The following is a 10,847-nucleotide window of genomic DNA, read 5'->3' as shown; positions in this document are numbered from 1 at the left end:
AGGCATCGCATCAAAGGTGCGCACCTCGCTGCCCACCTTGGTGTGCTCCGAGGTGCCCACCACGGTGCGCAACGCCGGTGCGAACCCGGGAGCGCCCCGATGTGTGCTCCAAGGTGCGGCGTGCACGAAGTCGGACCCCGGTTTGCCCCGGGTGCGCACCTCGCGTGCACCTTGGTGCGCACACCTTGGCTGGGTTGCGCGGCCTGGTGGGCACCATGGTGCGCACCAAGGAGCGCTCCGAAGTGTGCTCCAAGGTGCGGCGTGCACGAAGTCGGAGCCCGGTTTGCCCCGGGTACGCACCTCGCGTGCACCTTCGCCGGGGTGGGCACCTCGGCTGGGTTGCGCGCCCTGGTGCGCACCAAGGAGCGCTCCGAAGTGTGCTCCAAGGTGCGGCGTGCACGAAGTCGGAGCCCGGTTTGCCCCGGGTGCGCACCTTCGCCGCGGTGCGCACCATGGCGTGCACGAAGTCGGAGCCCGGTTTGCCCCGGGTGCGCACCTCGCGTGCACCTTCGGCGGGGTTGCGCGCCCTGGTGGGCACCATGGTGCGCACCAAGGAGCGCTCCGAAGTGTGCTCCAAGGTGCGGCGTGCACGAAGTCGGAGCCCGGTTTGCCCCGGGTGCGCACCTCGCGTGCACCTTCGGCGGGGTTGCGCGCCCTGGTGGGCACCATGGTGCGCACCAAGGAGCGCTCCGAAGTGTGCTCCAAGGTGCGGCGTGCACGAAGTCGGAGCCCGGTTTGCCCCGGGTGCGCACCTCGCGTGCACCTTCGCCGCGGTGGGCACCATGGCGTGCACGAAGTCGGAGCCCGGTTTGCCCCGGGTGCGCACCTCGCGTGCACCTTCGCCGGGGTGGGCACCTCGGCTGGGTTGCGCGCCCTGGTGCGCACCAAGGAGCGCTCCGAAGTGTGCTCCAAGGTGCGGCGTGCACGAAGTCGGAGCCCGGTTTGCCCCGGGTGCGCACCTCGCGTGCACCTTCGCCAGGGTGGGCACCTCGGTGCGCACACCTTCTCAATGTTTTCTTGCCTTTTCTGGAAATTGGTGAAGGCAGCGCATCAAAGGTGTGCACCTCGGTGTGCTCCGAGGTGCGAACCCGAGAGCGCTCCGAGGTGCCCACGAAGTCGAAAGTCGGGTTAATTGCATTGTTTTCCCCGGGTGCGCTCCGAGGTGCGCAACATCGGCGCGCACCAAGGAGGGCTCCGAAGTGTGCTCCAAGGTGCGCACGATGGCGTGCACCTCTGGTGCGCACGATTCGGAGCTCGGTTTGACCGGGGTGCGCACACCTTGGCTGGGTTGCGCACCTTTTGTGCGCTCCAAGGTGCGCACGAAGTCGGAGCTCGGTTTGCCCCGGGTGCGCACCTTCGCCAGGGTGCGCACCTTGATGCGCACGCCTTGGCTGGGCTGCGCACCTTGGTGGGCGCCATGGTGCGCACCTTTCGTGCGCTCCAAGGTGCGCACGAAGTCGGAGCTCGGTTTGCCCCGGGTGCGCACCTTGGTGGGCGCCATGGTGCACTCCGAGGTGCCCAAGATTGGTGCGCACCAAGGAGCGCTCCGAAGTGCGCTCCAAGGTGCGCGCGAAGTCGAAAGTTGGGTTAATTGTCCGGTTTGCCTCGGGTGCGCACCTTGCGTGCACCTTCGCCAGGGTGGGCGCCTTGGTGCGCACACCTTGGCTGGGCTGCGCACACCTTGGCACCCGCGTTTCCTTCATTTTAAATTTTTTTTTTTTACAATCTCTCAAGTGGGAAATTCTATAATCTCAACTTTTTTTGCCTTTTCAGGAAACTTTTGAATGGAGCGCATCATTGGTGCGCTCCGAAGTGTGCTCCAAAGCTCTCTCCAGCTGCGTGCACCTGCCCCGGCCGCGCACCCGGCCCCGCCCAGCTTCGCTCACCTGTCCCGGGCGTCTGGTGCGGAACCTTAGAGTAAGAAACATCACCGTGCACCTTGGCCAACGTGCGCGACTCGACCGAGCGCGCACTGGCCGAGGTGCACACCGATTTCACCTGGGTGCGCGCGCAGCACCTCGGGCGCACCGGGGTGCGCGCACAACGCCCGGGTTGCACCGTGGCCTGTGTGCTCGGGGCGCCTCGGGTGCGCGCTCGGTGTCGCCCCCGCGCGCGCGGTAGTGCGGGCAGCGCACCCCGGCCCGGCCCGGCCCCGACGAGAACGCAAACGGGCAAAAGGTTTATTCAAATAGCATTGCGATGCCCGGCGAAAAACTAAAAAAGGGTGCAACACCGGGACTTCCCGGGAGGTCACCCATCCCAGTACTACTCCGGCCCAAGCGCGCTTAACTGCGGAGTTCTGATGGGATCCGGTGCACTAACGCTGGTATGATCGCACCCGTTATGAGCTTGTCGCAGTGTGTACTTAGCAAACCGCGACCCACGTGCGAATCCACCCCGGCCACCCACCCCCGTCGAGGTGCACACCCTCCCTCGCGAAGTGCGCCCCGTTCGCCAAGTGTGAGCCCTGCCCGGGTGCGCGCACCTTGCTAGGGCGTCGGGTGTGCACCCGGCCCGGCCTACGTGCGTGCACCTGGAGGGGGCGTCGTGTGCGTGCAGTGTCCCGTCTGCAACGCGGTGCCCACACACCACCTCGGGCGCAACGACCTGCGCTCACATGTGGGCCGAGTGCACCTTGGTGCATGTTCGGGGCGCCTCGGGTGCACGCTCGATCTTGCCCCGGTGCACCAAGGCGCTCGGTTTGCCCCGGGTGCGCACTTGGTGCAAGGTGGGCACCCAAAATAGGGATCAAGCACCAAAACACAAGTTTCGGGATGCAAAATGGGACCCAAGGACCACAAATGCGTTCCAAGACCCATGATGGGTCCACGAGAACAAAAATGTGTTCCGAGACTTAATAAACAAATATTGGGTTTTAGGAGAAGAAACATGCTCTGATGCCCAAAACGAGAATCGACCCCGAAAAGGCCACAGGCCAAAAGTGGGATGCGAGACAAAAAAAAATGGGACCCGAGGACCAAAATTGGGTTCCCAGGTCGAAGACAGGGCAACCGGACAAGAAACGACCTCTAAGGCTCGAAATGAGTCCCGACGACTAAAACTTGACAAGAAGCACCCATCAGGCACCCAACTCGACACCCATGGGATGCCGACCCACCCGGGCTTCCACCTAGCACACCTTGGCACCCACCCACCCTCGCACCCAACCTCGCACCCAACTTAGCACCTTTGAACCCACATTGGCACTCACCCTGACCCTGGCACCTTGGAACCCACATTGGCACTCACCTTGACCCTGGCACCCACCTTTGCACTCACCTTGGGACCCACCCTGGCTCCCACCTCGGCACCCACCCAGACACCCACCTTGGTTCCTTGGCACCCACCTTGGATCCTTGGCACCCACCCCGACACCCACCTTGGCACGCAACTTGGCTACTTGCCACCCACCTTGGCTCCTTGACGCCCACCCCGACAACCACCCCGTGACCTACCCTGGCTAGGGTTGGTGCACACCCACCCTGGTGCCCACCTTGGCACCCACCCTATGACCCACCTTGGCACGCACCTTAGTACCCACCCCGTTACCCACCCTAGGACCCACCCCGTGACCCACCTTGGCCAGGGTGGGTGCCTTGGTGCGCACAACTTGCCTGGGCTGCACACCAGGGCGGGCTCAAGATGGCACCCGCGTTCCGTTTTTTTCACTATCTTTCAAAACGGAAATTTTAAAATCTCATTTTTTTCTTTTTTTTGCCTTTTCTGGAAATTAGTGAAGGCAGCGCATCAAAGGTGCGCAATGCTGGTGCGAACCCGGGAGCGCTCCGATGTGTGCTCCAAGGTGCGGCGTGCACGAAGTCCGAGCCCGGTTTGCCCCGGGTGCGCACCTCGCGTGCACCTTCGCCGGGGTGAGCACCTTGGCTGGGTTGCGCGCCCTGGTGCGTACCAAGGAGCGCTCTGAAGTGTGCTCCAAGGTGCGGCGTGCACGAAGTCGGAGCCCGGTTTGCCCCGGGTGTGCACCTCGGGTGCGCACCTCGCGTGCACCTTCGCTGCGGTGGGCACCTTGGCTGGGTTGCGCGCCTTGGTGGGCACCATGCAGTGCACGAAGTCGGAGCCCGGTTTGCCCCGGGCGCGCACCTCCGCCAGGGTGGGCACCTTGGTGCGCACAACTTGCCTGGGCTGCGCATCAGGAAGGGCTCAAGATGGCACCCGCGTTCCGTTTTTTTCACTATCTTTCAGAACGGAAATTTTAAAATATCGTTTTTTTTTGCCTTTTCTGGAAATTAGTGAAGGCAGCGCATCAAAGGTGCGCAACGCTGGTGCGAACCTGGGAGCGCTCCGATGTGTGCTCCAAGGTGCGGCGTGCACGAAGTCGGAGCCCGGTTTGCCTCGGGTGCGCCCTGGTGGGCACCATGGTGCGCACCAAGGAGCGCTCCGAAGTGTGCTCCAAGGTGCGGCCTGCACGAAGTCGGAGCCCGGTTTGCCCCGGGTGTGCACCTCGGGTGGGCACCTTGGTGCGCATGCCTTGCCTGGGCTGCGCACCAGGGCGGGCTCAAGATGGCACCCGCGTTCCTTTTTTTTCACTATCTTTCAAAACGGAAATTTTAAAATCTCATTTTTTTTTGCCTTTTTCTGGAAATTAGTGAAGGCAGCGCATCAAAGGTGCGCACCTCGCTGCCCACCACGGTGCGCAACGCCGGTGGGCACCCGGGAGTGCTTCGAAGTGTGCTCCAAGGTGCTGCGTGCACGTTGTCGGAGCCCGGTTTGCCCCGGGTGCGCACCTCGCGTGCACCTTCGTCGGGGTGGGCACCTTGGCTTGGTTTGCCCCGGCTGCGCTCCGAAGCGGGGTTATTGGAGCGCCGCCTCTTTTTTTGTCGGAGCGTTTGGTGGGGTTTCTCGCATTGGCTCTTCCGAGGCCCGGTTGCCACCCTGGCGCGCACGAAGTCGGAAGTAGGGTTAATTGCCCGGGTGCGCACCTTTGCCAGGGTGGCACCTTACCTGGGCTGTGCACCAGGGCGGGCTCAAGATGGCACGCGCGTTCCGTTTTTTTCACTATCTTTCAAAACGGAAATTTTAAAATCTCCTTTTTTTTTTGCCTTTTCTGGAAATTAGTGAAGGCAGCGCATCAAAGGTGCGCACCTCGCTGCCCACCTTGGTGTGCTCTGAGGTGCGCACCCGGGAGCGCTACGAAGTGTGCTCCAAGGTGCGGCGTGCACGTTGTCGGAGCCCGGTTTGCCCCGGGTGCGCACCTCGCCTGCACCTTGGCCGGGGTGGGCACCTTGGTTGGGTTTGCCCAGGGTGCGCTCCGAAGCGGGGTTACTGGAGCGCCCCCTCTTTTTTTGTCAGAGAGTTTGGTGGGGTTTCTCGCATTGGCTCTTCCCAGGCCCGGTTGTTGGGTGCGCTCCCACCCTGGCGCGCGCGAAGTTGGAAGTTGGGTTAATTGCCCGGGCGCGCACCTTCGCCAGGGTGGGCACCTTGGTGCGCAAACCTTGGCTGGGCTGCGCACCAGGGCGGGCTCAAGATGGCACCAGCATTCCCTTTTTCTCACTATCTTTCAAAACAGAAATTTTAAAATCTCGTTTTTTTTTTGCCTTTTATGGAAATTAGTGAAGGCATCGCATCAAAGGTGCGCACCTCGCTGCCCACCTTGGTGTGCTCCGAGGTGCCCACCACGGTGCGCAACGCCGGTGCGAACCCGGGAGCGCCCCGATGTGTGCTCCAAGGTGCGGCGTGCACGAAGTCGGACCCCGGTTTGCCCCGGGTGCGCACCTCGCGTGCACCTTGGTGCGCACACCTTGGCTGGGTTGCGCGGCCTGGTGGGCACCATGGTGCGCACCAAGGAGCGCTCCGAAGTGTGCTCCAAGGTGCGGCGTGCACGAAGTCGGAGCCCGGTTTGCCCCGGGTGCGCACCTTCGCCGCGGTGGGCACCATGGCGTGCACGAAGTCGGAGCCCGGTTTGCCCCGGGTGCGCACCTCGCGTGCACCTTCGCCGGGGTGGGCACCTCGGCTGGGTTGCGCGCCCTGGTGCGCACCAAGGAGCGCTCTGAAGTGTGCTCCAAGGTGCGGCGTGCACGAAGTCGGAGCCCGGTTTGCCCCGGGTGTGCACCTCGGGTGCGCACCTCGCGTGCACCTTCGCTGCGGTGGGCACCTTGGCTGGGTTGCGCGCCTTGGTGGGCACCATGCAGTGCACGAAGTCGGAGCCCGGATTGCCCCGGGCGCGCACCTCCGCCAGGGTGGGCACCTTGGTGCGCACAACTTGCCTGGGCTGCGCACCAGGAAGGGCTCAAGATGGCACCCGCGTTCCGTTTTTTTCACTATCTTTCAGAACGGAAATTTTAAAATCTCGTTTTTTTTTGCCTTTTCTGGAAATTAGTGAAGGCAGCGCATCAAAGGTGCGCAACGCTGGTGCGAACCTGGGAGCGCTCCGATGTGTGCTCCAAGGTGCGGCGTGCACGAAGTCGGACCCCGGTTTGCCCCGGGTGCGCACCTCGCGTGCACCTTGGTGCGCACACCTTGGCTGGGTTGCGCGCCCTGGTGGGCACCATGGTGCGCACCAAGGAGCGCTCCGAAGTGTGCTCCAAGGTGCGGCGTGCACGAAGTCGGAGCCCGGTTTGCCCCGGGTGCGCACCTCGCGTGCACCTTCGCCGCGGTGGGCACCATGGCGTGCACGAAGTCGGAGCCCGGTTTGCCCCGGGTGCGCACCTCGCGTGCACCTTCGCCGGGGTGGGCACCTTGGTGTGCAGACCTTGGCTGGGTTGCGCGCCCTGGTGGGCACCATGGTGCGCACCAAGGAGCGCTCCGAAGTGTGCTCCAAGGTGCGGCCTGCACGAAGTCGGAGCCCGGTTTGCCCCGGGTGTGCACCTCGGGTGGGCACCTTGGTGCGCATGCCTTGCCTGGGCTGCGCACCAGGGCGGGCTCAAGATGGCACCCGCGTTCCTTTTTTTTCACTATCTTTCAAAACGGAAATTTTAAAATCTCATTTTTTTTTGCCTTTTTCTGGAAATTAGTGAAGGCAGCGCATCAAAGGTGCGCACCTCGCTGCCCACCACGGTGCGCAACGCCGGTGGGCACCCGGGAGTGCTTCGAAGTGTGCTCCAAGGTGCTGCGTGCACGTTGTCGGAGCCCGGTTTGCCCCGGGTGCGCACCTCGCGTGCACCTTCGTCGGGGTGGGCACCTTGGCTGGGTTTGCCCCGGCTGCGCTCCGAAGCGGGGTTATTGGAGCGCCGCCTCTTTTTTTGTCGGAGCGTTTGGTGGGGTTTCTCGCATTGGCTCTTCCGAGGCCCGGTTGCCACCCTGGCGCGCACGAAGTCGGAAGTAGGGTTAATTGCCCGGGTGCGCACCTTTGCCAGGGTGGGCACCTTACCTGGGCTGCGCACCAGGGCGGGCTCAAGATGGCACGCGCGTTCCGTTTTTTTCACTATCTTTCAAAACGGAAATTTTAAAATCTCCTTTTTTTTTTGCCTTTTCTGGAAATTAGTGAAGGCAGCGCATCAAAGGTGCGCACCTCGCTGCCCACCTTGGTGTGCTCTAAGGTGCGCACCCGGGAGCGCTACGAAGTGTGCTCCAAGGTGCGGCGTGCACGTTGTCGGAGCCCGGTTTGCCCCGGGTGCGCACCTCGCCTGCACCTTGGCCGGGGTGGGCACCTTGGCTGGGTTTGCCCAGGGTGCGCTCCGAAGCGGGGTTACTGGAGCGCCCCCTCTTTTTTTGTCAGAGCGTTTGGTGGGGTTTCTCGCATTGGCTCTTCCCAGGCCCGGTTGTTGGGTGCGCTCCCACCCTGGCGCGCGCGAAGTTGGAAGTTGGATTAATTGCCCGGGCGGGCACCTTCGCCAGGGTGGGCACCTTGGTGCGCACACCTTGGCTGGGCTGCGCACCAGGGCGGGCTCAAGATGGCACCAGCATTCCCTTTTTCTCACTATCTTTCAAAACGGAAATTTTAAAATCTCGTTTTTTTTTTGCCTTTTATGGAAATTAGTGAAGGCATCGCATCAAAGGTGCGCACCTCGCTGCCCACCTTGGTGTGCTCCGAGGTGCCCACCACGGTGCGCAACGCCGGTGCGAACCCGGGAGCGCCCCGATGTGTGCTCCAAGGTGCGGCGTGCACGAAGTCGGACCCCGGTTTGCCCCGGGTGCGCACCTCGCGTGCACCTTGGTGCGCACACCTTGGCTGGGTTGCGCGGCCTGGTGGGCACCATGGTGCGCACCAAGGAGCGCTCCGAAGTGTGCTCCAAGGTGCGGCGTGCACGAAGTCGGAGCCCGGTTTGCCCCGGGTACGCACCTCGCGTGCACCTTCGCCGGGGTGGGCACCTCGGCTGGGTTGCGCGCCCTGGTGCGCACCAAGGAGCGCTCCGAAGTGTGCTCCAAGGTGCGGCGTGCACGAAGTCGGAGCCCGGTTTGCCCCGGGTGCGCACCTTCGCCGCGGTGCGCACCATGGCGTGCACGAAGTCGGAGCCCGGTTTGCCCCGGGTGCGCACCTCGCGTGCACCTTCGGCGGGGTTGCGCGCCCTGGTGGGCACCATGGTGCGCACCAAGGAGCGCTCCGAAGTGTGCTCCAAGGTGCGGCGTGCACGAAGTCGGAGCCCGGTTTGCCCCGGGTGCGCACCTCGCGTGCACCTTCGGCGGGGTTGCGCGCCCTGGTGGGCACCATGGTGCGCACCAAGGAGCGCTCCGAAGTGTGCTCCAAGGTGCGGCGTGCACGAAGTCGGAGCCCGGTTTGCCCCGGGTGCGCACCTCGCGTGCACCTTCGCCGCGGTGGGCACCATGGCGTGCACGAAGTCGGAGCCCGGTTTGCCCCGGGTGCGCACCTCGCGTGCACCTTCGCCGGGGTGGGCACCTCGGCTGGGTTGCGCGCCCTGGTGCGCACCAAGGAGCGCTCCGAAGTGTGCTCCAAGGTGCGGCGTGCACGAAGTCGGAGCCCGGTTTGCCCCGGGTGCGCACCTCGCGTGCACCTTCGCCAGGGTGGGCACCTCGGTGCGCACACCTTCTCAATGTTTTCTTGCCTTTTCTGGAAATTGGTGAAGGCAGCGCATCAAAGGTGCGCACCTCGGTGTGCTCCGAGGTGCGAACCCGAGAGCGCTCCGAGGTGCCCACGAAGTCGAAAGTCGGGTTAATTGCATTGTTTTCCCCGGGTGCGCTCCGAGGTGCGCAACATCGGCGCGCACCAAGGAGGGCTCCGAAGTGTGCTCCAAGGTGCGCACGATGGCGTGCACCTCTGGTGCGCACGATTCGGAGCTCGGTTTGACCGGGGTGCGCACACCTTGGCTGGGTTGCGCACCTTTTGTGCGCTCCAAGGTGCGCACGAAGTCGGAGCTCGGTTTGCCCCGGGTGCGCACCTTCGCCAGGGTGCGCACCTTGATGCGCACGCCTTGGCTGGGCTGCGCACCTTGGTGGGCGCCATGGTGCGCACCTTTCGTGCGCTCCAAGGTGCGCACGAAGTCGGAGCTCGGTTTGCCCCGGGTGCGCACCTTGGTGGGCGCCATGGTGCACTCCGAGGTGCCCAAGATTGGTGCGCACCAAGGAGCGCTCCGAAGTGCGCTCCAAGGTGCGCGCGAAGTCGAAAGTTGGGTTAATTGTCCGGTTTGCCTCGGGTGCGCACCTTGCGTGCACCTTCGCCAGGGTGGGCGCCTTGGTGCGCACACCTTGGCTGGGCTGCGCACACCTTGGCACCCGCGTTTCCTTCATTTTAAATTTTTTTTTTTTACAATCTCTCAAGTGGGAAATTCTATAATCTCAACTTTTTTTGCCTTTTCAGGAAACTTTTGAATGGAGCGCATCATTGGTGCGCTCCGAAGTGTGCTCCAAAGCTCTCTCCAGCTGCGTGCACCTGCCCCGGCCGCGCACCCGGCCCCGCCCAGCTTCGCTCACCTGTCCCGGGCGTCTGGTGCGGAACCTTAGAGTAAGAAACATCACCGTGCACCTTGGCCAACGTGCGCGACTCGACCGAGCGCGCACTGGCCGAGGTGCACACCGATTTCACCTGGGTGCGCGCGCAGCACCTCGGGCGCACCGGGGTGCGCGCACAACGCCCGGGTTGCACCGTGGCCTGTGTGCTCGGGGTGCCTCGGGTGCGCGCTCGGTGTCGCCCCCGCGCGCGCGGTAGTGCGGGCAGCGCACCCCGGCCCGGCCCGGCCCCGACGAGAACGCAAACGGGCAAAAGGTTTATTCAAATAGCATTGCGACGCCCGGCGAAAAACTAAAAAAGGGTGCAACACCGGGACTTCCCGGGAGGTCACCCATCCCAGTACTACTCCGGCCCAAGCGCGCTTAACTGCGGAGTTCTGATGGGATCCGGTGCACTAATGCTGGTATGATCGCACCCGTTATGAGCTTGTCGCAGTGTGTACTTAGCAAACCGCGACCCACGTGCGAATCCACCCCGGCCACCCACCCCCGTCGAGGTGCACACCCTCCCTCGCGAAGTGCGCCCCGTTCGCCAAGTGTGAGCCCTGCCCGGGTGCGCGCACCTTGCTAGGGCGTCGGGTGTGCACCCGGCCCGGCCTACGTGCGTGCACCTGGAGGGGGCGTCGTGTGCGTGCAGTGTCCCGTCTGCAACGCGGTGCCCACACACCACCTCGGGCGCAACGACCTGCGCTCACATGTGGGCCGAGTGCACCTTGGTGCATGTTCGGGGCGCCTCGGGTGCACGCTCGATCTTGCCCCGGTGCACCAAGGCGCTCGGTTTGCCCCGGGTGCGCACTTGGTGCAAGGTGGGCACCCAAAATAGGGATCAAGCACCAAAACACAAGTTTCGGGATGCAAAATGGGACCCAAGGACCACAAATGCGTTCCAAGACCCATGATGGGTCCACGAGAACAAAAATGTGTTCCGAGACTTAATAAACAAATATTGGGTTTTAGGAGAAGAAACATGCTCTGATGCCCAAAACGAG

The 10,847-nt window shown here is 63.4% G+C and overlaps 2 non-coding genes across 2 annotated transcripts; both read right to left on the bottom strand.

Annotated features, from left to right (window-relative positions):
• Nucleotides 1-2,221: 2,221 nt before the first annotated feature.
• On the bottom strand, nucleotides 2,222-2,340 carry LOC131868343 (5S ribosomal RNA). The gene has a single exon (XR_009366808.1). It is a non-coding gene; the product is annotated as a 5S ribosomal RNA (ribosomal RNA).
• Nucleotides 2,341-10,157: 7,817 nt separating this feature from the next.
• LOC131868325 (5S ribosomal RNA) lies at nucleotides 10,158-10,276 on the bottom strand. The gene has a single exon (XR_009366791.1). It is a non-coding gene; the product is annotated as a 5S ribosomal RNA (ribosomal RNA).
• Between the last annotated feature and the right edge of the window lie 571 nt (nucleotides 10,277-10,847).

The sequence above is a fragment of the Cryptomeria japonica genome, unplaced genomic scaffold (assembly GCF_030272615.1).
Source record: "Cryptomeria japonica unplaced genomic scaffold, Sugi_1.0 HiC_scaffold_203, whole genome shotgun sequence".
In the NCBI taxonomy this organism is placed as follows: Eukaryota; Viridiplantae; Streptophyta; class Pinopsida; order Cupressales; family Cupressaceae; genus Cryptomeria; species Cryptomeria japonica.
This window is presented reverse-complemented; position numbering and strand designations above follow the sequence as displayed.